Here is a 26152-nt window from a genome sequence, read left to right as displayed (position 1 = left end):
GTGAGTCTATGTTGAACTTTTGTGTGTGTGTGTGTGTGTGTGTGGCAGAGACAGAGTCAGAGAGAGGGACAGATAGGGACAGACAGACAGGAAGGGAGAGAGATGAGAAACATCAATTCTTCGTTGCGGTTCCTTCGTTGTTTATTGATTGCTTTCTCATATGTGCATTGGGGGGGGGCTACAGCAGACCGAGTGACCCCTTGCTCGAGCCAGCGACCTTGGGCTCAAGCTGGTGAGCCTTGCTCAAACCAGATGAGCCTGCGCTCAAGCTGGTGACCTCGGGGTCTCGAACCTGGGTCCTCCACATTCCAGTCCGACGCTCTATCCACTGCGCCACTGCCTGGTCAGGCTATGTTGAACTTTTTGCAGATTCACCAAACTGTTTTTCATAGTGGCTGCACCATTTCATACTCCATTTAGCAAATGCACAGAGTTCCAACTTCTCTTCCTTGCCAACATTTACTTTCCTTTTCAAAAACAGTTATCCTAGTACATATAAAGTGGTACCTCATTGTGGTTTTGACTTGCATTTCCCCAGTGACTAATGATGTTGAGCATCTTTTCATGTTATTTTTGGCCATTGTGTATCTGCTTTGGAGAAATCGCTATTCAAATTTTTTTAATTGGGTTGTTGTTGAGTTGTAGAAGTCCTTTATATATTAATCCCTTGTCTGATACATGATTTGCAAATGTTTTCTTTCATTCTATATTGTCTTTTCAGTTCTTGATAGTATCCTTTAATGCATGAAAGTTTTTAATTTTGATGAAGTCCAATTTATTTATTTTTTCTTTTGTTGCCTGTGCTTTTGGTATTATATACATGGAATTGTTGCCAAATCCAATGTCATGAAGATTTTCTTTGTAATTTTTCTAAGAATATTACAGTGTTGGCTCGCTCTTAAGTTTATTTAGGTCTTTGATCCATTTTTAGTTAATTTTTATGTATAGTATGTGTTAAGGGCCCACCTTTATTCTTTGGCATGTGGATATATAGGTTTTCCAGCACTGTTTGTTGAGAAGGCTGTCCTTTCCACTTTTACTGTTGTAAAAATCATTTGACCATATGTGTGTGGGTTTATTCTGGATTCTTTGTTTTGTTTCATTGGTCTAATTGTCCTTATGCCAGTACCACATTTTTTTGTTTACTGCTTTGTAGTAAGTTTCAAAGTAAGGAAGCTAAGTCTTCCAACTTTATGCTTCATTTTCAAGATTATTTTAGCTATTTGGGGCCTCTTGCCAATTCACATAGGAATTTGAGGTTGGCTTTTCCATTTCTACAAAAACTGGTTTTCATAATTTTAATAAGAATTGCACTGAATTTGTAGGTCACTTTAGGTAATAGGAACATCCTAATAGGCTTATTTATTTAGATTTTCTTTAATTTTTTTCATCAATGTTTTATAAATTTTAGTATAAATCTTTCATGTTCTTGGTTAGATTTATTCTTATGTGTTTAGTTCTTTGAAGCTATTATAAATAAAATTGCTTTCTTAATATCCTTTTTGGGTTATTTTTGCTGGTGTATAGAAACACAACTGATTTTTGCATGTTAATCTTGTACCCTGTAATTTTGCTGAATTCACTTCTCCTTTTAAGCATAATTATAATCATGAGGTACTTATATTTTTTATTTATGCTTTTATTAACATTTTATATAGCAGTCACTGTTGTTGACTTTTTTGACTGGCTTCTGATTTCTTTCTTATAAATAAATAACCTTAGGGTGAACATCTTTTACAATCATTAAACTTTGTTCATATTTTTAGTTTTTTCCTCATCAGAAGTTGGAGGTATGAGATTGCTGGATCAAAGAGTATGAGCCCTTTCAGCTCTTTTAATGTAAATTGCCATATTCTTTCCCATAAGGGTTTGTCCCATTTTACACAGGTGTCAGCACCTAACATTGATTTCTCATTTAAAAATATATTTCAAATTTAGTAGGATAGAGATGGTATTTTACTCTTGTTTTAATGTGTGATTCTTTAATTACTGGTGAGATCGAACATTTTCTCTTAACTATATTAAACAGTGTGCTTTTATGTATTTGAGTCATGCCCATATATTTTGTCTGTTTGCCTCTTGTAATTTTAATGCTTTCTTTCGGGAGGATCTTAAGTGCATTATATGATATATATATATATATATTTTTAAATTGTATTTTACATTCAATACGATTTTGTATTTATTTTCAGATATACAACATAGTGGTTATATACAATCATATACTTTACAAAGTGTCCCCCCGATATTTCCAGTACCCATCCTACAGCAGTTATTGCAATATTATTGACGATCTTCCCTATACTATACCTTACATCCCTATGACTACTTTTTTGTTGTTGTTTGTTTTTTGCAAGAAAGAGAGAGTGAGAGAGAGGGACAGACAGGAAGGGAAAGATGAGAAGTATTTCTTTGTTGTGGCACCTTAGTTGTTTGTTGATTGCTTTCTGTTATGTGCCTTAGCTGGGGGGCTCCGATCGAGCCAGTGACCCCCTTGCTCAAGCCAGCAACCTTGGGCTCAAGCCAGAGACCTTGGGCTTCAAGCCAGCGACCATGGGGTCATGTCTACATATGATCCCAGGCTCAAGCTGGCAACCCTAAGCTCAAGCTGGTGAGCCTGTGCTCAAGCCAGTGACTTCGGGGTTTCAAACCTGGGTCCTCAGCATCCCAGGCCAACCCTCCATTCACTGTACCACCACCTGGACAGGCTTCCCCTCGAATACTTTGTAACTACTAATTTATACTTTTTAATCCTTTTACCTTTTTCACCCAGTTCCCCCCCCCCAAACCCTTTGGCAGCGATCAGTCTGTTCTCTGTATCTATAAGTCGGTTTCTGTTTTGTTTGTTCACTTACATTGTTCTTTAGATTCCTCGTATGAGTGAAATCATATAGTGTCTGTCCCTCTCTGACTGTTTCAGTTGGCATCATGTCCATCCATGCTTTTACAAATAGTAAGATTTCCTTCCCTTTTTTTTTTTTTTTTTTTTTTTTTAAAACTGGGTTATTTTAATGTTCTTTACAATAGAATAAAATAGTTTTCAGGATGGATGGAGACGAGTAAGCTGTGTGATAGTACTCAGAAACACCACAGTAAAGGAGTTCTGATTGGTGCATAGTCTTCAACAATTGTAAGGAATTACTTGTATCAAACTGCTGTCAGACCAATAAGACTGCATTTATGCACCCATCATTTTCCAGATTATTGGTAACCTGAGCATATTTTCCCCAAATAACCTTGCCTCCTTGTGTCACAAGGCCCAACTCACTCACATTCACCTTGATGACAGGTCCTTTGGTAATAACACTCAAAGTTGTATAAAGTGGGGATGAGGGATTCTTCTTTACACCAAGTATTGGCAAGCAAAAGGTGCTTTTCAGTTCAGGATGTGTTACGTGGGCCTTTTAAAACGTAAGCCCATTGACCTAATGAATCTTTCATATTTAGGTGGTTTTTGAGTGAATCCATCTCCAACAAAGCAGACTTTGGTAACCATCCTCTTCCACGCTTTTTTCTCTCTTTCCTGTTCAAATAACTTTTAATACCTCTGTTTCTCCCTGGGCATGAACTTTGGGCAAAGGGAGTTCCCATTTTCCCACTTTCTCTTTTCGTTGTTGCTTAGTCATATTGGAAAGGACTTTAGCTGGGGACTGTCCCTCTCTGTCCAGTAGATATGCAGGCACTGCTCCCTGTGCAGTCCCGTCATCATTCTTTTGTTTGGTATTTCTCTTTTCATGCATCTTGATAGTCTTTTTCATTTGTATTTTCTCAGCATGGCGCTGTTTATAGTAGAGCTTAGCCTTCAGACCAATCATCTTTTTGCCTTCTTTGAACGTCCATGAGCCTCTCGACCTTCCCTCTTCCTTTTTTTCTCATGGTAATCCAAACAGTACCCATGGTGCTTGTGGTGTAACTCAATATATTCATTTAGTGGCATGGTTATGGCCGCTGAGCCTCCGGGCGCACTACCCCGCAACTTTCGGATCTCAGAGGCCCACAAACCTGCTTCTAAGATTTCCTTCTTTTATATGACCGAGTAATATTCTATGTATATATGTACCACAATTTTCTTATCCACTTATCTATTGATAGACACTAGAGTTGCTTCCATATCATGGCTATTGTAAATAACAATGCACTGAACATAGAGGTGCATAAATTCTTTTGAATTGACATTTTGAGTTTCTTCAGATATATACCTAGAGTGGAATTACGGGGTCATAAGGCAGTTCCTTTTTTAATTTTTTGAGGTAATTCCATACTGTCTTCCATAGTGGCTGAACCAATCTGCACTTCCACCAACAATACAGAGGGATTTCCTTTTCTCCACATTCTCCCTAACATTTGTTGTTTGTTGATTATTGATGATAGCCATTCTGACAGGTGTGAGGTGATATCTCATTGTGGTTTTAATTTGCAAATCTCTGATGATTAGTGACATTGAGCATCTTTTCATACGTCTATTTTCTATTTTTATGTCCTCTTTGGAGAAGTGTGTATTCAGGTCCTGTGCACATTTTTGAAATTGAATTGTTTGGCATTTTTTGGGTTTTTTTTTTTTTGTACTGAGTTGTCTTAAGTTTTTATAAATTTTGGATACTTCCTTTTGAGGATTGCAGAAATATAGCAGAATGCTTTATAGATTTTGGCTGAAGGTCAAATCAAATCTTTAATGCAGAATTCTCAATGTACGAGTCTCAAAACATAAATGAGTTCAACAATTTTCAAAATACTGTTATTTCATAGGTGCTTGAAAATTAGAAAGTATGCCTGCAAACCAGCTTTTAAAAATGTGTGTAACTTTATTGTTTTTTTAAATAAACTTTTGCTTTTCAAACAGTTAAAAATATTGTTTTTGGATACTAACCTGTTATTAGGTATCTGATTGGTGAATATCTTCTGCTGTTCAATAGGTTGTCTTTATGATTTTTTGATGGTTTCCTTTGCTGTGCAGAAAGTTTTTAGTTTGATGTAGTCCCATTTGTTTCTTTCTTCTGACTGAGGAAATGTATCAAACAAAAATATTACTCAGAGAAAAGTCAGAGATTTTACTGCCTGTTTTCTTCTAGGAGTTTTATAGTTTCAAGTCTCAAATGTAAGTCTTTAATCCATTTTGAGTTTATTCGTTTCTGTGGTGTAAGAAAGTTGTCTAGTTTTATTTTTTTGCATGTATCTGTCCAATTTTGCAAACACCACTTATTGAATGGACACTGTCTTTATTCCATTGTATGTTCTTGACTTCTTTGTCAAATATTAATTGACTCTACAGACATGGGTTTACTTCTGGGCTTTCTTTTCTGTTCCATTCATCTATACATCTGTTTTTATGCCAATACCACACTGTTTTGATTACCATAGACTTGTGGTATAGTTTGATGATAGTTGTAGAGATATCAGGTACCATGATATCTCTAACATTGTGTTTTTTTTCTCTAGATTGCTCTGGTTATTTGGGTTATTTTGTGGTTCTATATAAATTTTTGGATTTTTTTGTTCTAGTTCAGTGAAATACACCATTGGTATTTTGATAAAAATTGTGTTGAATCAATAGATTGCTTTAGGTAGTATAGACATTTTAATGATGTTAATTCCTCCCATTCATAAGTACAGTATATGCTTTGATTTATTTGTATATTCTTCAGATTCTTTTCTCAGTGTCTTATAATTTTCCAAGTACAGGTCATCTATGTCCTTGTTTAAATGTTCCTAGGCATTATATCTTTTTGGTGCAGTTTTAAATGGGATTGTTTTCTTAGTCTCCCTTTCTGATAATTCATTATTGGTGTATAAAAATTCAACAGGCTGACCAGGCAGTGGCACAGTGGATAGAGCATTGGCTTGGGACGCTGAGGATCCAGGTTTGAAACCAACAAGGTCGCTGGCTTGAGCATGGGGGTGTGGGCTTGAGCATGGAATCATAGACATGACCCCATAGTCTCTGGCATGAGCCTAGAGGTCACTGGCTTGAAGCCCAAGGTCACTGGCCTGAGCAAGGGGTCACTGGCTCGTCTGGAGCCCTCTGGTCAAGGCACATATAAGAAAGCAATTAATGAACAACTAAAGTGCCGCAGGTATGAGATGATTCTTCTATCTCTCTCCCTTCCTGTTTGTTCTCTCTCTCACTCTCACTCTCTCTCTAAAAAAAAAGAAAGAAAATAAAGCAACAGATCTCTGAATATTTTGTATCCTGTTACATTACTGAATTCATTCATTTATCAGTGCTAGTAGTTTTTGGTGAAATCTTTAGTATTCTGTGTATACAGAATCATGTCATCTGCAAATAATGAAAGTTTTACTTCTTTCCAATTTGGATGCCTTTATTTCTTCTTGTCTGATTGCTGTGGCTAGGATTATGTTGAATAAGAGTGGTGAAAGTGGACATCCCTGTCTTGTTCCTGATCTTAAGGGAAATGCTTTTAGTTTTTCCCCATGGAGTATGATGTTGGCTGTGAGTTTGTCGTATACGGCCTTTATTATGTTGAGGAACATTCCCTCTGTTCTCACTTTGTTGAGAGTTTTTATCATAACTAGGTGCTAGATTTTGTCAAATGCTTTTCTTTTGCATATATTGATAATGATCATAAGACTCTTATCCTTCATTTTGTTTATGTGGTGTATCATGTTGATTTGTAGATATTGAACCAAGCTTTCATCCCAGCAGTAACTCTCACTTGATCATAGTGTGTGATCTTTTTAATATATTGCTGAATTCAATTTACTAATGTTTTGTTGAGGATCTTTGCATCTGTGTTTGTCAGGGATATTGGTCAATAATTGTTTGTTTGTTTTTTTGGTTTTTTTTTTAGTATCTTTATCTGGTTTTGGAATTATGATAATGCTGATCTCATAAAATGAGCTTGGGAGTCTTTCCTCCTCTTGAAATTTTTGGAATAGTTTGAGAAAATAGGTGTTAGTTCTTCTTTCAATGTTTGATAAAATTAATACGTGAAGCCATCCAGTCCAAGACTTGTTAGGAGGTTTTTTTGTTTTTTGTTTTTTTGACTGAGTCAATTTTGTTGCTAGTAATCTATCTGTTCAGAGATTCTGTTTCTTCTTGACTCACTCTTAGAAGATTCTGTTTTCTAGGAATTTATCCATTTCTTCTAGATTGTCCAATTTGTTGGCATATAGTTGTTCATAATATTTTCTTAGAATCTTTTGTATTTCTGTGGTCAGTTGTTACTTCTCTTTTCCTTTCTGTTTCTTTTTATTTGGGTTCTCTCTCTGTTTTTTTATGATGAGTCTAGTTAAAAGTTTATCAATTATTTTTATATTTTCAAAGAACCAGCTCTTGGTTTCGTTGAACTTTGGTACTTTTTGTTTTTATTAGACTATTTTGTTTATTTCTACTCTGCTCTTTATTATTTCCTTCCTTATACCCACTTTGGACTTTTTTCCCCCTCCTAGTTCCTTTAGGTGTAAGGTTAGATTGTTTATTTGAGATTTCTTTTATTTGTTTGTTTCTTGAGGTAGGTGTGAAGTGCTATGAATTTCTGTCTTAGGACTGCTTTTGCTGTATCTCTCAGTTTGGGTTGCTGTGTTTGCACTTTCGTTTGTTTCAGGTAATCTTTTGATCTCTTCCTTGCTCTCATTGTTAATCCGTTCATTATTCAGCAATATGTTATTTAGCCTCCATGTGTTCCTGTGTTTTTTACTTTTCTTGTAATGGATTTCTAATTTCATACCATTGTTGTTGGAGAAGATGCTTGATATAATTTCATACCTTTTAATTTCTTGAAACTTGTTTTGTGTCCTAATGTGATTTCTCCTGGAAAATGTTTCATGTGCATTTGAAAATAATGTATATTCTGCTGCTTTGGGGTGAAATGCTCTAAATATGTTAATTAAATGCATCTGATTTAGTGTTTTATTTAATGCCACTATTTTCTTGTTGATTTTCTTTGTGGAATATCTGTTCATTGATGGCAATGGGATGCTGAACTCTCTTACTATGAGTGTATTACTTTCACTCTCTCCTTTTGTGTCCATCAAGATTTACTTTTTATATTTAGGTGCTCCTTTTACTGGGTTATTCCATTTATCTTTATGTAATGTCCTTTTTGTCTCTTATTATTGCTGTTGTTTTAAAGTCCGTTTTTTCTTATGTAGGTATTGCTACCACAGTTTCTGTTTTGTTTCCATGTTCATGAAATATTTTTTCCATTCCTTTATTCGGTTTGTGTTTGTCTTTTTTATGAGGTGGGTCTCTTGGAGAAAGCCGTATATATGCAGAAAGCATTTAGGAGACGCACCCCTGAGAGAGAAGAACGTGTGGGCATGCTCCTGAGAGAGAAAGTGCAGATTTTTGTTTTGTTTGTCTGTCTGGAAAGCTTTTTATTTCTTCTCCATTGTTAAATGATAGCCTTTTTGGGTAGAGTCATCTTGGTTGTAGGTTTTTGCTTTTCATCACTTTAAACATTTAGTGCCAGTTCCTTCTGGCCTGAAATGTTTCTGTTGATAAATCAGCTGACAGTCTAATAGGAGTTCCCTTGTGGATTTCTCTTGCTTTTAAAGTTCTCTCTCTTTGTCTTCAGCTTTTCCATTTTAATTATAATGTATCTCAGTGTGCACCTCTTTGGGTTCATCTTGTTAGGGACTCTGTGCTTCCTGGATTTGTGTGTATGTTTCCTTCACCAGATGAGGAAAGTTTTCAGTCATTATTTCTTCAAATAGGTTTTTAAACCCTTGCTTTCACTATTCTGCTTCTGGTACCCCTATGATGCAAATGTTGTTACACTTCATGTTGTCCCTGAGGTCCCTTAAAACAGCGGTTCTCAACCTGTGGGTTGCGACCCCAGTGGGGTCGCCTAAAGCCATCGGAAAATACATAATGCATATCAGGTATTTACATTCCGAATCATAACTGTAGCAAAATTACAGTTATGAAGTAGCCACCAAAATTATTTTTTGGTTTGGGGTCACCGCAACATGAGGAACTGTATTGTGGGGTCACGGCATTAGAAAGGTTGAGAACCACTGCCTTAAAATATGTTCACTAAAAAGATTGTTTCTTCTGCTCTGATTGGGTGTTTTCTGCTAACTTGTCTTTGAAATCATTGATTAGATCTAATCTGCTGTTGATTTTTTCCTAATGTATTCTTCACTTCAGATATTGTATCTTTATTTCTTACTGGTTATTTTTTATGGTTTCTATGTCTTTTTGGGGGTAGGCAGTGGCAGAGAGAGACAGAGAGAGTGACAGATAGGAATGGCAGACAGGAAGGGAGAGAGATGAGAAGCACCAGTTCTTCCTTGCAGTTCCTTAGTTCTTCATTGATTGCTTTCTCATATGTGCTTGATGGGGGGGGGCTACATCAGAGTGAGTGACCCCTGCTCAAGCCATTGACCATGGGGTCATGTCTATGACCCCACGCTCAAGTCAGCGACCCCTCTCTCAAGCCGGTGAGCCTGCGCTCAAGCCAGTGACCTTGGGGCTTTGAACCTGGTTTTTCCGCATCCCAGTCCAACACTATCCACTGCGCCACCGCCCGGTCAGGCTCTTTTGTAATGCTTGCTATTATTTTGGTGAAGTTCTCACTTAGATTTGTGATTATTTCAAACTCTGTTTCTGCTAATTGCACTATTTCATTTAGGTTTTTTTGGGAAGATTCACCTGTCCCTTCTCTGGTGCATGTTTCTTTGTGTCCTCCTCTGGCTGTCTGTCTGTCTGTATTTGTTTCTCTGTGTTAGGTAGATCTGCTTTGCCTTCCAGTGTTGGTAGGGGACCTCATGTAATGGGTGTTTTGTGGATCTTAGTGACCTAATCTCCCTCATCACTTGTGCTAGATGAAATAGAATTGCCCCTTGTGTGAGTTATATGTGCCCCTTTTTTCATAGTTGAGTCTTTTTATATTCCTGAATAAACAAACTTTTCTGATAAAAATGACTTTGATTTTTAATGTCAGCATTACATATTAAGACAGTAGAAGCCCATTAGAGCAGAGGGATTGTTGGAATTGTGAAGTGGCCCAATTAATACTTTTTGCCTCAGTAGTTAATGTGATTTTGTAGATGATAAACATGACATTTTCAAAGAGTGTAGAAGTAACACTGCACCAAAGATACCACACAGTTCACCAAAATTTAATATTTACTTCCTCTCAGCCCTGGCTGGTTGGCTTAATGTATGGAGCATTGGTCTGGCATGTGAACGACCTGGGTTCCATCCCTGATCAAGACACACATAAGAAGTGGCCATCTGCTTCTCTTTTCCTCACTCTCCCTCTTCGCTCTCTCTTCCCCTCTCGCAGCCAGTGGCTTGATTGGTTCAAGCATCAGCCCTGGATACTGAGGATAGCTCGCTTGATTTGAACATTGGCCCCAGGTGGGGGTTGCCAGGTGGATCCCGGTCAGGGCACATGTGGGAGTCAGTCTGTCTCTCTATCTCCCCTCCTCTCACTTAAAAAAACATTCACTTCCTCCCATGAAAAGACATGGAGCAATTGATTCTAGATCACTTTTGGCTCATCCATGGGTGGGATTGGCCCTCAGGCTGGCTGACTATGAGGATCAACCCCGACCGCATTGTACAAGGTATTATGCTAGGGCTGACCCCATGAAGTGGAATTCACCCCAGCAGGGTCTGGTGCCAACCAAGGTCTTCCATTGGGTGTGCAGACTGTGAAGCTTTGGTTGTGCTGTGATGTGGGCGGAAACCGATCACTAGGTATGTTCATTCTGGGACTTCTTGGGAGGGACTCTAGTGCAGGTCAATATCAGATGCTGCTTGTGCCTGGCCCTGGGTGTGGCTACATGTTTGGAGGAACAAAATGTGTTGCTCTTCTGAGTCTGGGTGTACATGGGAGGGGCCAAGTTATACACCAAGGCTGGCTTCCACCAGTACCAAGCCTAGTAGCAGATCAGCAAAAGTCCCATAGATTCTCCTCTGCCTTCTGGCTGCCTATTAGCTCAATCCTGAAAAACCTCTGGCAGTATGCAAGATATGTGATGTAGGTTCTCAGTGAGTTACCAGGTAGTGGTGAGATTGATGCAGATTCAATCTCCGTGCCGATGTGGGGTCTGAGGCCATCCAGCTAAAGTCCCTGGAGATACCAAGGTCAACTGCCACCTTTGTGTGCCCATGAACCTTGTGGTGGGGCAGAGTCTCAGACAGTTGTGGTGCAGAGTCAGCAGAGTTCATTATGCTTAAGCAGACCAGAATTTGGCCATGTGAAGGGCAGGCTCTCAACAGGAACAGTGGCACTGGTCAGGTGTTTGAGAGAAAAATGGCTCTCGAGCCACATAACTCAGTCTCCTCCTAGTTCTGCCCAGACCTCCTGGAGAGCCTTGCAAGAAAGTATGTGCCTCAAGTTAGCTCGGCAGGACAAGGCTACTGGGAGTGAGGGGTGTGGGACTAATGAGTTTCTCATGGGGGCTGTGCTTGTCTGGCATGTGGGTGGGGGGGAAGGTACAGCCTCCACTCAGAGCCCACAACTCAGTGAGTCTCTCTATACCTCTTCAAGACCCTCCAAGAAAGTCTGTACCATGTGTTCGGACAGCTGACTCCTCCACAGATTGTGAGCTCTGCACAGCAGGGTGACAGGGAGTTGGGAGGCTGGTGCTAGTACATTCCCTTAAGCTCATATCATATGGAGGGGAGTGTCTGATCCAGGAAGGATTGTGTTTCTGTCAGTGTGGGAGAGGGACTCAGGCCCGGGACCCTGGCAGCTGCCCTCTCACCTCTCTCCCCAGAGCCCCTTCTCTGGTGGAGCCCAGCATAAGTGTCCATGAATGAAATTTTGTGTGTTGGCCCTTTAAGAGGATACTTGTGTTTCTAGCGACTTCCATCTCCTTGGTGGACAGAATCCCATCTTATCTGCACAGCGAGCTGTTACGTGGGTTCATCTTCCTGGCTTGGGAGCCCAGTGTGAGGCACCGGAGGGATCTTTACGGCTGAGCTATCCCTTTGACTAGCAACCATCGCACATGTGTGTAGGGCCAGCCTTTTTCACATCATCCTTCCTTCCAGCCTCTATGTGGCTGCTTCTGTGAATCCTGTGACTTCTGTTTTAGCTAGTCTTCAATTGTCTATTCAGGTTAATTGTTCTATAATATACATAGTTGCAATTCCAGTTTGATCCTAGGAGGTGGTGAGTGTAACTTCTACCTACACCAGGGGTCCCCAAACTACGGCCCGCGGGCCACATGCGGCCCCCTGAAGCCATTTATCCGGCCCCCGCTGCACTTCCGGAAGGGGCACCTCTTTCATTGGTGGTGAATGAAAGGAGCACATTGACCATCTCATTAGCCAAAAGCAGGCCCATAGTTCCCATTGAAATACTGGTCAGTTTCTTGATTTAAATTTACTTGTTTTTTATTTTAAATATTGTATTTGTTCCCGTTTTGTTTTTTTACTTTAAAATAAGATATGTGCAGTGTGCATAGGGATTTGTTCATAGTTTTTTTATAGTCCAGCCCTCCAACGGTCTGAGGGACAGTGAACTGGCCCCCTGTGTACAAAGTTTGGGGACCCCTGACCTACACCTTCACTATCTTGCATCTCTCCTTATTGTTTACTTTTTTATTTTCAGGAGTATTTAATATTAATAAAGATGTTATTAGTTAACCCTTTGCCTCCATTTTTGCTGTAAATAATCTTTAGCATTCATTGTATATGTTTCCATTTTAGTTGCTTTTTTATATGCTGAAGTTTCTAATTTGTATGTAGTCAAACTCTTTGGTTGTTTTTCTTTGTGATTTGTTTATCTCTGAAAGCATTTAAAATTACTCTTTCATAAACATTTATGAATGTTAACAGAAATCAAAATGGGAGATAAAAATATACCCACAATCTCCCAATGCATCAAATTAAAGTGTTTTTCCCTAGGATTCTTGTCAGTTTTTCCACATGTACATAATTTGAGGTAGTTGTTATCACTACTTTGACACTGTTCTGTGTTCTAGGCTTTTGAAAATTAATTTTTTACTAAATGTTATCATCTGTCAATATCCTTAACGCATCTTTCTTCCAGACTCCCTCTGTGTTCCCTCTTGCTGTTTAAACACTTTCCATTCCTTGTTTCTGTTTTAGCCAAAGCCGTCTGCTTAGCGCCCACCAGAGTCTTTTGTCCCTGCTTCCCTCCTTCAGAGGAGTGGCATGCCAGTTCCCTGGGGATTCTCATACGCTGTGCGTCCCCTACCAGTATGTATCTGACTCGCTGTGTGACGGTCTTGGGCAACTCACTGTATCTCTCTAAGTTGGTATTTCTTCTGTATAGTAGGAGCTGATAAGTTTATCCTCACACCATTTGTTACAAGGGGGTAAGCCTGGTACTTAGTAGGTGCTTAGTAATAATAGCTGTAACATGCGGGGCAACTGCTGTGTGCTGGGTACTGTTGTAGGGATTTCTATAGACAATCAGTTGGATCCAAGGGTAGGTTTTGTGTCTACCTGGCTTGACTGGTAAGAAAAATAAGGCATAAAAAATACTGGCTTTTTAAAAATTCAATTTAAAACGTAAAACTTATACTGTTCGTTTATGTCTTTTACATGAGGTATACATCGTGTGTGTACACACACACACACACACACACACACACACACACACTTCTTTCTGTGATGTGACAGAGGTCATCCTCCATGCACAGTTCAGCACGTCTGGACCTGGCTCGCCCCATTGCGTGCACAGCTGTGAGGGGAGTCTGGAGGGCATGGGGTGGTGCTGGGAACAGGAAGCCCTTGAATACACTCCAGGTAGCTCCTGCCCACACTCTCTCAGCGGCAGGTCTGGGCTCAGGGCTGTTCTTCAGATCTTTGGTTGGAGCCCTAGTGCTTTTAGAACTCGGACACCAGTGTAGATCTGAAACCCAAGGCAGGAGGGGCCTCTTGTGCCCCAGGAGCTATCGAACTATCCTGCTGCTGCCGGAAGACAGGGTGCCCCAGCATGTAGCATGTTCAGGAAATCAGCACGGCCAGGTTCTCTTGAGCCTAAGAAAGGGCCAGGCACCCAGCCCCACATACCTCCATGTTTTGTTACAATACATTGCCTAAAAGGGTTTGGATAAAAGTAGTTGTATTTCTGAAAGATTTATGACTACTTGCTGGAATTCTCAGTGCGTGCTTTTGCCCTTTTCTCTTCTTCTGGGCTTGGGCTCATGGAAGGTAAGCAGAGACCATGCACATGGACTGAGTCCTGGCTTACAGTTGGGTCCTGATTTGCTGATATCTGGCTGGAGCCCTTGCTTTGGACTAAGAACGGACTCTCCTCCTCCATGGGAGAGGCTGGGCTCTGGACTCCTACACAGCAGCCACTTTCTACCACGTCTCCTGGCAGACCCAGGCACATCACTTGGCTCTCTGCCTGCGGGGATCACAGGCTCTGCTGGGGGCTGAGGTCACACAGAGCAGATGCTGAGCTGGCAGCTCGTTCTCTTTATTTTTCTTGTGTTTCTTTTCTGTCTCTCTTCCTCAGTGTTTTTATGTCTTCCCTTCTCTCTTCTCACTGTTCCTTTTCTTTTTCATATCTTTCCCTCATTTCCTCCCTCTCCAAATGCTCTTCTCTTCTTCTGGGTATTGCCCTCCCCAAGGCAGGTGTCTGAGTTCTGACATTTCTCTAGGGCGGCATGCCTCTCTGAGCTGCTCTGCACTTGGTCAGTGAGTGGGGCTCAGGCCTGTAGTGGCTCCTGAGATTTTTAAATTTACTCTTTAGGGAACTTCAGCTACTCAGAGTTCCTATCTCTCACCTTAAAAGAAATCTGATTTTTTTCTAAGTTTCACCCCCAAGCAGGCCAAGAGCAGTGTGGTGTGAGCCGACTCACACCCCACCAAAGGAGTGGGCTGTGTACACCTGGGCAGGACAGACCACCAGTGGAATTAGTATCAGTGAGAGAAGATTTGCCTAGAAGTTCAAGACTAGAGCTGAAGTGGTTTCCTCAGAGCAGCACGGGAGCTTCTGATGAAGGAGAACTTGCTTCTGGCCTGGAGAGTCAGGAATTTGAACTAGTTTTAGAAGGGTAAGTTATAACTAAGCAGGGGTCATGTTCAAAATATATGATGTAGGGATCCCTCTCAGAAGGGATGCAGGCACCTGCTCTGGTTCTAAGGACAGTTTCTAAGCTCCCCACACTGCTTTTCCACACATGAACTTATTTGGTGTGGAGACCACTCTACAATGTAGGCCATGCTATCTTTTGTTGGACAGGAAAATGGAGGCTGAGGGACGTGGAGTAACAAGTCAGATATGGATTGGAAATTAGTCCTAGGTTTCTTGCTCAGAGTCCCATCCTCTGTGCCTTGCCAAGTTGCCTGTCACTTGGGCTAGGTTTGGATAGGCAGGTGAGGGTAGAGAGCTGAGGGCAGCCGTGGCACTGGGCAAGGACGAGTTTATGCCTGTGTTTCCAGGGGTATGGCGAGGTGAGTCGGTGTAGGCAGGCTGGGGCAGACCAGAGAGGGCCTGTGGACTAACCTGGGTGCTGGGTTTTGTTCTGGGGCAGTCATGGAGTCCCTTAAAGTGTGGAGGGGAGAGGACTGATATCTCCAAAAGTGGTGCTGCTGGAAGGTTATCACAGCTGCAGTCGCATGATACAGGGCCATGCACAGACTTGGAAGAGCAGGTGGGTGGTCTGGGGCCATAAGGGCCTAACCCAGAGTAGAACTTGTTGAGAATAGAAATCAGGGGATGGATTGGAGCCATATCCCAAAAGAGGAACTTCCCAAATGCAGTGACTGCAGAAGACGTTGGTAACTATGCAGCCAGTGATGACTTCAGAGACCAGGAGAATGTTGTCCCGTGATTGGAAAGCAGGAAGCTAGGACTGGGAAGCTGCTTGCTGACAGATACTGGGAAGCTAGGACTGGGAAGCTGCTTGCTGACAGATACTGGGAAGCTAGGACTGGGAAGCTGCTTGCTGACAAATACTGGGAAGCTAGGACTGGGAAGCTGCTTGCTGACAGATACTGGGATGGGGCTAGAGTGCTGGTAAGGGGCCTTCCCTGGCGACATGGATTTGGGAATGCCGACAGAGGGACCTTGGCACAGGTTGTCAGGAGTACACGGAGCCCCGAGAGGGCAGAGGTCCCGGTGGGGAAGAGCTGGGCTCTCAAGGAGCTCTTAGGACAGACCTACAGTGGGTAGGGGAGGAAGAAGGACCTCTCCAGGAAGTAATGAGTAGTTGAGGGCCATGGAGTAAAGATCTGGGATGTGGGGAAGGGGGGTGGGGAGCCAGCTCTCTGTTGATCATCTGGGTCAGATGTCATAGAAACAGAGAGAGCCTGATGGAAGAACAGTGGCTTGACCACTGGGAAATTGGTATTGACCTTTAGTCCTTTTCTTTATCCCTTCACCCACTTCTCTCAGTGACACCTGGAGTTGGAGCCCCCAGACAGTGCCTCAGTTCCTCGTGCCCCATGGCTCTGAGAGCCCTTGGTTTGTTCTTTGTACAGCTGCCCTGGATGCTGGCTCGGAGGAGATGCTTAGTTACTAGCTCTTGGCTTGAAAGGGGAAACAGAAGTGATACTGTAAGGAAATCAGGCATAAGCTTCTGGTGAGTAAAGAGAGGAGTATTTATTTTGAAGTGTGAGTGGGAAGGGCAACTGGGTATTGATTGAAAATGGCAGGGGGATGTGAAACAAAAGGGTTTTCCCCCCAGCAGAGAAACTTTCGAAAGTAGAAAGGCAGAAGGCATAGGGCCAGAAATGAGACTGGAGGGGCTGATGAATGGAGGCTAGGGAATGGGGTGTGGGGTCAGATGGTAGGGTTATTTTAGACATGTCAGGGAGACTAGGTGACAGTAAATTCTTTCTTGATTCTTCCTTTCTGCTTCCTTTTCGTGGACTAAATTCTTTGTCTTACCTCCCGTTGGGATAGTTGCAGTGGGAAATGTGAGGGAATGACTAAAAGTCTAGAGGAAGATGAAGGAAGCAGTATTACTCGGAGTGAGGAACTTGCACTACATGTCCGACACGAGAAGTGTAGATTTGTACTTGGCTATGGCAAAAACGCATGGAAAGGATTCTCAGAAGATGACAGAGTAGGAAGCCCAGGAGTCTCCCTACCTAGACAACAGCTGCACTGGCAGAATCTGATAAAATTATTTTGGAATTCTGGAGTCTTCTGAAGGCTTGAAACTTCTAGGAGAAGGTGTAGATGGTAAATAGCAATTAATTTTCATCAATTCTAGTTTTTAGCATAGTAGTAAGGTGACCAACTTTTTTACAATGAAAAGGAGGACAAAAATAAATTGAAGAAAACAATATCATAGATAAGAGAAACATTTTATTCATTGCAACAATAATACACTATAATATGATAAATTCATAATAAAAACATTTGTAATATTTTATATTGTAATCATGCTTACATGCCTATTTTTAATAATAATTGTAAGTGAAAGGTACTCATTTAGTAAAACTAAATATCAAACAAAACCACTAATTTGGAGTGATATTCGGGTATATTTATCATTTTCTAATTAAAAAATGTCTGTTTTATGCAACTATTTAATCAAAATGCATTGTTATAGATATGTTTTGAGGTTAGATTTCCACTTTAAAACTCGAATTTCAGGAAAATACTTGTAAATAAAATTATACATATTTGGAAATTATTAAATAGATAATGAATTAATAAAATGTGAATTGTGCTTGCCTGTCTATGATTGAATATTTACTGAGAAAGAAATAATCATGAGTCTATAATGTCGTATGTGCCGTGTCATGTTTCAGTAAGAAGTACACAAAGCCATTTGCACCCTCGGTATATCGCGCGTTCTCTCAAGGTCTCCCATGTGGAGTGCATGCGTTCCATAATCGCATCTCGCCACACTGTACTGATCCTTGACAAATTGTCGTGTGAAATACAAATATGTTACATCACACGCAATGGATTGACTCTGCATCTATCGAATACAGACATTTACAGATCAGTCTCCCAGTATCATAAAGGAGGACTTGTAGGACACTTTTCAAGGGAGGACAAAACTTACAAAAGAAGGACTATCCTCCCTAAAGGAGGACAATTGGTCACCTTAATAGTAGCAGCTGTCCATCCCCCATCCGTCAGCACTGTGGCCGACCTGTGCAGTGTTCCTGAAGCAGCTTGCACACAGTTCATGGGAGCCAGACTGGGCAAAAATGACCCTGTCCTCAAAATACTAGAGCTTTGTGCTGTGGTCACTGACTGCTGTTTCTGATTACAGAGGTGCAGACAAAGAAGCAGGCAGCCATTGTTTAGGCACTTCCTCCACTTTGTTTCAAGCCCCTCCCCCTCAGCAGAAGTGACTTCTGGAGGATTTAAAGGACCAGCACCCATTTTTGTCCCCCCTTCATTTTTCTCTTTTTCCCCTTTCAGGAGTCAGATGTAAAGACTAGGATATTCAGAAGCAAATACATATGGGTAAAATTACCAAGTGACCACACATGTCCAGGGAAGAGTTCAGATAAGACCAGAGAAAACCTTAAGTGTACACCTCTGACTGATTCTCAGCACAGAGACAGCCTACAACAGTCAAAAAACAAAAATAGTAAGTAAAAACATAACAACAATAACAAAAAACAGGAAACCCTAAGTAAGGAGAATAATCTGATATCCAGAGTTACCTTATTATTAGACTTAAATATCCAGTTATTGACAAAAAAAAAAATCACAAGGCATCTAAAGAAGCAGGAAAGTATGGCCCAGTCAATGGAAAAACTAGATCAGTAGAAACTGTTCCTGAAAAAGACCTGATGGCACATACACTAGACAAATACATTAAACAACTGTCTTAAAGACCTCCAAGAACTATAGGTAAATGTGGAGAAAGTCAAGAAAACAATGTATGAACAAAATTAAAATGTCAGTAAAAAGATAGAAAAGCTAAAGTGAAATTATAAAGAAACTCTGGAGCTGTAAAGTATAGAAAGTGACATAAAAAATTCATTAGAGTCATTCAAAAGCAGAGTTGACCCCTACCCAGTTAGCTCAGTCGGTTAAGAGCATAGTCTGAAACAACAAGGATGCAGGTTCAATCCCTGGTCAGGGCACACATGGGGAGCAACTGAAAAAGTAAAAATGCATGACAGTGGAACATATGCTTCCCCCCCCCCACTCCCCCTTCCTCTCTCTCTCTCTCTCTCTCTCTCTCTCTCTCTCTCTCTCTCTCTCTTTAAATTCAGTGAGAGGAGGGGAGGCAGAGAGACACTTCTGCATGTGTCCCAACAGGGGTCCACTCAGCAAGCCCACTAGGGCGTGATGCTCTGCCCATCTGGGGTGTTGCTCGGTTGCTCAGCAACTTAACTCTTCTTAGCGCCTGAGGCAGAGGCCCTGGAGCCATCCTCAGTGCCTGGGTCCAACTTACTCCAATCAAGCCATGGCTGTAGGAGGGGAAGAGAGAGAGAGAGAAATGAGAGGGGGAGGGAAGGAGAAGCAGATGGACACTTCTCCTGTGTGTCCTGACCAGGAATCGAACCCGGGACTTCCACACACTGGGCTGATGCTCTACCACTGAACTATCAATAACTAACTGTCCAGGGCCTCTGTCTTTCTAAAAATCAATGAAAATTAAGCCCTGGCCAGACACCTCAGTTGATTGGAGCATTCATTGTCCTGGAGCATGAAGATTGCCGGTTTGATTCCCTAGTCAGGGTATATATAGGAGCAGCTTGATGTTCCTGTCTCTCTCTCTCCCTGCTTCTCTCTCAAAACAAAACCAAACAACAACAAACCAACAGAATTGAGTAGGTAGAAGAAAAAATTGGCAAACTTGAGGATAGGAAAATAGAAATTATCAAGTCTGAGGAGCATAAAGAAAAAAGCTGAAGAGGCCCTGGCCGGTTGGCTCAGTGGTAGAGCATCGGCCTGGCGTGCAGGAGTCCCGGGTTCGATTCTTGGCCAGGGCACACAGGAGAAGCACCCATCTGCTTTTCCACCCCTCCCCCTCTCCTTCCTCTCTGTCTCTTTCTTCCCGTCCCGCAGCCAAGGCTCCATTGGAGCGAAGTTCGCCCAGGCGCTGAGGATGGCTCTGTGGCCTTTGCCTCGGCTAGAATGGCTCTGGTTGCAACAGAGCAATGCCTCAGATGGGCAGAGCATCGCCCCCTGGTGGGCATGCTGGGTGGATCCCAGTTGGGCGCATGCGGGAGTCTGCCTGACTGCCTCCCCGTTTCCAACTTCAGAAAAATACAAAAAAAAAAAAAAAAAAAAAAGCTGAAGAAAAGAGAACAGAGCATAAGGGACCTATAGGATACCATAAGGTGGACCAACATACACATGAAAAATGAAGGGGCAGAGAAACTATCTGAAGAAGTAATGGATTAAAGTTTCCCAAATTTGATGAAAGACATTAGTATAAACATCCAAGAAAATCAACAGTCTTCAAGTAAAATAAACTCAAAGAAACCCACACTGAGACACATTATAATGAAAGTTTCAAAAGAGCCTGACCAGGCAGTAGCACAGTGGATAGAGCATTGTCCTGGGACGCTGAAGACCCAGGTTTGAAACTCCGAGATCACTGGTTTGAGCACAGGCTCATCCAGCTTAAGTGTGGGCTCACAAGCTTGAGCATGGGGTAATAGACGTGACCTCATGGTCGCTGGCTTGAGCAAGAGGGGTCAGTGGCTTGGCTTGAGCCCCCCAGTCAAGGCACATATGAGAAAGCAATCAGTGAAGCACTAAGGTACCATAATTGTGAGTGGATGCTTCTCATCTCTCTCTCTTCATCTGTCTCTCTTGCAAAGAAAAAACAAAGATTGAAAACAATAAAGAGTAACACACAGGGAGCCTCAATAAGATAGTTAGCCAATTTCTCATCAGAAACTATGGAGGCTGGAGATAGTGGGCCCAAATAGTCAAGATGTTAAAAGAGAAAATTGTCAACCAAGAATCATATATCCAACAAAACTGTCTTTGAAAAGTGAGGGAGAAATTAAGACATTCTTAGATAAACAAAAGTTGAGAGAGTTCAGTACCACTAGAACTTCCCTGCAAAGAAAGTCACCAGCCCTGCTCAGGAGTCATACAGAATAAAATGAAGGGAAACTAGATAGTAATTTGAAATGCTGTGATAAAATAAAGATCTCAATAAAGGTAAATACATAGGCAATTATAAAAGCTAGTATTGTTATAAGTTTACAATTCCATGTATTTTTTCTACATAAGTTAAGAGACTAATAACATATACTAAAAAAGCAATTGTCTAAAAGCTAGTATTGTAACTTTGGTTCGTAGTTCCACATTTTGTTTTCTACATACTTTAAGAGTGTAATGCATTCAAAAGAACTGTTTTATGTTTTGTAGTATACAACATATACAGTGTGTCCATAAAGTCATGGTGCACTTTTGAGTAGTCACAGGAAAGCAACAAAAGATGATAGAAATGTGAAATCTGCACCAAATAAAAGGAAAACCCTTTCAGTTTCTGTAGGATGATACGGTAGCATGTGCGCATGTGCAGATGATGATGTAACACCGTGTATACAGCAAAGCAGCCCACGGCCATGCCAGTTGAGATGTGGATGGTCTCGACTAAAAAAAAAATTATGTTTTTATTTGAAAGTGTTAGTGCACTGAAAGAATATCAAATAATATAATTACGGCTATCATCATCTTTCTTTCATTGGTTTGAGAACTAAAATGATTCAAGAGCAAGGGTTCTGTTTATTTCTTCATAGGACTTAAATATCTATATATGTTTTCTGATCTTTGAAGGACAGAGGAAAGTTCAGTGTGTTCTGTGGCTCGCTAAATTCAAATCCGTGACCAAAGTGCAACGTGAATATTGGTGCATTTATAACAAAGCGCCACCACATAGGAATGACATTACTCGGTGGGATAAGCAGTTGAAGGAAACCGGCAGTTTGGTGGAGAAACCCCGTTCTGGTAGGCCATCAGTCAGTGATGAGTCTGTAGAGGCTATACGGGATAGTTACCTAAAGAGCCCTGAAAAATCTGTGCGTGAGCTCACATCGAACTGTACTGAATAGGTATGAAACTGGGAGAGTTTTCCTTTTATTTGGTGCAGATTTCACATTTCTGTCGTCTTTTGTTGCTTTCCTATGACTGGTCAAAAGTGCACCATGACTTTATAGACACACTGTAGAGATTTAATTTTGTGGCCTGAACAACAGAATGGGGTGGGTCAGAACTTGATCAGAGCAGTTTTTATTTATTATTGAAACTAAGCTAGAATGAATTGAAATTAGAATGTTATAACTTTAGATGCTAAATGTAATCTTTATGCTCAAAGAAAATAGCTATAGACTATACACAAAAGGAAATGAGAAAGCATTTAAATACTTCACTATGAAAAATGAACACAAAAAGAGGACAGTAGTAAATAAAAAAGGAAATGAGAGATGAAAAAGCTGTAAGGCATATAGAAAACAAATAGCACAATGACAGAGGTAACTCTCTTATTAGCAATGTTTTACATGTATATTGATTAAGTTTTCCAATTAAAGTAGAGAGATTGGCGAATTGGACAAAAACAAATGACCAAACTATAGTTACATACTGTCTGCTAGAGGCTCCCTTTACATCCAAAGACACAAAAGATTCTCAGTGAAAGAGTGGAAAAAGAGAATCCATGCAAATAATAACCAAAAGAGAGCAGGGTAGCTATACTAAGGCAAAGTAGGCTTTAAATTAGAAAGGTGGCAAGAGACAAAAAAAGGACATTATATATTAATAAAAGGTTTAATACAGCAAGAAGATATAATAAAAATTGTAAAAATTTACTCACCTTATGACAGACCATCAAAATATATGATGCAAAACTGACAGAATTCAAGGTACAAATAGTTCTACAAAACCTACCCAGAGCCCTGGCCATTTGGCTCAGCGGCAGAGTGTCGGCCTGGCGTATAAAGTTCCGGATTTGATTCCTGGTCAGGGCACACAGGAGAAGCGCCCATCTGCTTCTTCCTCCTTCCCCCTCTCCTTCCTTTCTGGCTCTCTCTTCCCCTCCTGCAGCCAAGGCTCCACTGGAGCAGAAGTTGGCCTGGACTCTGAGGATGGCTTCATGGCCTCACCTCGGGCACTAGAATGACTCCAGATGCAATGGAGCAACGCCCCAGATGGGCCCCCAGGTGGGTCCTGGTCAGGTGCATGCGGGAGTCTGTCTCTCTGTCTCCCTGCTTCTCACTTCAGCAAAAATACAAACAAACAAACAAAAAACCTACCAAGATTAAATCACAGAGAAATAGACAATCTGAATAGACTTATAACTATTAAGGAGATTCAATGGTGAAAGCCTGAAAGTTTTTCCTCTAAGATCAGGAACAAGACAAGGATGTTCACTTTTGTCATTTCTACTCAAATAGTACTGGAGATTCTAGCAATAGTAATTAGGCTGCAAAGCCACAGTAATCAAAACAGTGTGGCACTGGCATAAAACAGACATATAGACCAGTGGAAAAGAATAAGGAGCCCAGAAATAAACCTTTGCATATATGGTTAAATAAGTTTTGACAAGGGGCCAAGATTATTCAATGGGGAAGGATAGTCTTTCAGCAGCTGGATGTCCAGTTGCTTCTGGGAAAACTGGATATCCATATGCAAAAAAATTGAAGTCGGACACTTATGTGCCACCATATACAAAAGTTAGTGCAAACAGATAAAAAAACTAAATGGAAGATTTAAAACTAAGACTCATAGAAGAAAACATAGGGCAAAAACTTCATGAATAGGGAAATGATAACTGTCCTTCCTATCTCAGGGAGTTGTTTTAAGGATTCAGTAAATTTATGTTTTTATTTGAAAGTGATAGTGCACTGAAAGAATATCAAATAATATATGATAATTACAGCTATCATCATCTTTCTTTCATTGGTTTGAGAACTAAAATGATTAGAGCAAGGGTTCTGTTTATCTCTTCATAGGACTTAAATATGTTTTCTGATCTTTGAAGGATCAGCCTCTTTCCAAATTCTCATGGATTTGAGAAGAGACACCACTGCTACTTCTAACCTAGGCTTATGGAGCATTGTTCTCATGATATCTCAAGGTGAATGGTAAACCCAGAATTGGCTTTTTATTTATTTATTTATTTATTTATTTATTTATTTTTCTGAAGTTGGAAACGGGAAGGCAGTCAGACAGACTCCCACATGCGCCCGACCGGGATCCACCTGGCATGCCCACCAGCGGGCGATGCTTTGCCCATCTGGGCCGTTGTTCCGCTGCAACTGGAGCCATTCTAGCGCCTGAGGCAGAGGCCATGGAGCCATCCTCAGCACCCAGGCCAACTTTGCTCCAATGGAGCCTCGGTTGCGGGAGGGGAAGAGCGAGACGGAGAAGAAGGAGAGGGGGAGCAGTGGAGAAGCAGATGGGCACTTCTTTTGTGTGCCCTGGCCGGGAATCGAACCCAGGACTCCTGCACACCAGGCTGACGCTCTACCACTGAGCCAACCGGCCAGGGCCAGAATTGGCTTTTAATCACAGCCCCAGATAGCCTCATTAGTGTGTGACCTGGAGCAAACTATAGAACCCAGACAAGCTTAGGACCCTCTTCTGTAAAATGGGAGTAACAACAGCCACTTCACAGAACTGTGTTGAGAAGGTTGGAATGCTAGTATTCTAGGTAAATGACCCTCCCCTTCCCCTCACTCCCACTGTGTTGGACATTAGACCAATACAGAGAGACACGTAAGAGCAGGTTTTAGACTCAGTGGAAGGTAAGGATGGCACTTCCTGGAGGAAGCAAAATCAGAACTAGAAGTGGTGCAGAAATGTCTCCTGAAAATATATTTAATAAATAGATGTTCAGTGTTATATGAATTATTAAGGAAAAAAATTAAAATGAGATATGCATACAAAATAATGAGACTTTGATGTATGTACAGTGAAATAGGCATCTCAGATATGGCAAATATTTTAATGTATTTTTTTCCTTTTAATTGAGGTATAGTTCACATATCTTAAAATTCACCTTCTAATGTGTACAGAGTTACACAACCATCATCACTATCTAACTTCAGAAACCCAATACCCATTAAATAGTAGCTCCTATTCTTCCTGCCCCCCAGTCCTGGGAACCATGCACCTATTTCTGTCTCAATGGATTTGTGTATTCTGGTTAGTTTATATAAATGGAACCACACAATATGCGGTGTTTTATGTCTGGTTTCTTTTACTTTTTCAGTTAGCACTGGTGGACATTTGGGCTATTTCCACATTTTGGCTTCTGTGAATAGTGTAGCTATGAACATACGTATACATGTATTTGTTATATATACCTGTTATATATACCTGGTTATGTGGTATCTCTATATTTTTTATTTTTTAAAAATTTTCTATTGTTTTGAGAGAAAAAGAGAGAGAGAGAGAGAGAGGGAGAGAGAGAGAGAGATAGAGAGAGAGGAAGGGGATTAGAGAGCACATGTGGGAGAAACATCAACTCATTGTTCCATTTCACTATTCCAATTAGCTGTGCACTCATTGGCTGCTTTTCATATGTGCCCTGATCAGGGGATTAAACCAAGACTTCAGCACACTGGGATGTTGCATTCACTGAGTTACCAGCCAGGGAACATAACTTTCATTTTTGAAGCTTTTTATTTTTTGCTAGATTTAAAATTCTTGGTTGCCTTTTTTTTTTTTAACTTTCACCATTTTGAATATGCCATCCCATTACCATCTGGCTGCTCTGCGTTCTGATGAAAAATTTTTTTTTTCTTTTTTCTTTTCTATAGAGACAGAGAGAGAGTCAGAGAGAGGGATAAATAGGGACAGTGAGACAGGAACGGAGAGAGATGAGAAGCATCAATCATTAGTTTTTCGTTGCGACACCTTAGTTGTTCATTGATTGCTTTCTCATATGTGCCTTGACCGTGGGCCTTCAGTAGACCGAGTAACCCCTTGCTTGAGCCAGCGACCTTGGGTCCAAGCTGGTGAGCTTTGCTCAAACCAGATGAGCCTGCGCTGAAGCTGGCAACTTCGGGGTCTCAAACCTGGGTCCTTCCGCATCCCAGTCCGATGCTTTATCCACTGCGCCACTGCCTGGTCAGGCTGAAAAATTAGCTCTTAATCTTATTGAGGATACCATGTACATGAATGAGTCACTAATTTTGCTGCTTTTAAGATTCTCTGTTTGTCTTTAGCCTTTGACACTCTGATTATGATGTGTCAAGACAAGGCTCTCTGGATTTTTCCTACTAGGAGTTTGTTGAGCTTTCTGGATTTTGCAGGTTAATATTTTCCATCAAATTTGGGAAGTTTTTGAAGTTTATTCAGGTATT

The 26152-nt window shown here is 41.0% G+C and overlaps 1 protein-coding gene and 1 pseudogene across 4 annotated transcripts in view; one reads left to right on the top strand and one right to left on the bottom strand.

Annotated features, from left to right (window-relative positions):
• The window catches only part of EEFSEC (eukaryotic elongation factor, selenocysteine-tRNA specific), a 305909-nt gene that overhangs the window by 94307 nt on the left and 185450 nt on the right, over positions 1 to 26152 (top strand). The window lies entirely within an intron of this gene.
• LOC136315342 (ribosome biogenesis protein NSA2 homolog pseudogene) lies at positions 3009 to 3937 on the bottom strand (annotated as a pseudogene).

The sequence above is a fragment of the Saccopteryx bilineata genome, chromosome 11 (assembly GCF_036850765.1).
Source record: "Saccopteryx bilineata isolate mSacBil1 chromosome 11, mSacBil1_pri_phased_curated, whole genome shotgun sequence".
Lineage (NCBI taxonomy): Eukaryota > Metazoa > Chordata > Mammalia > Chiroptera > Emballonuridae > Saccopteryx > Saccopteryx bilineata.
Note: the sequence above shows the minus strand (reverse complement) of the source record. Positions and strands in the feature narration are given on the sequence as shown.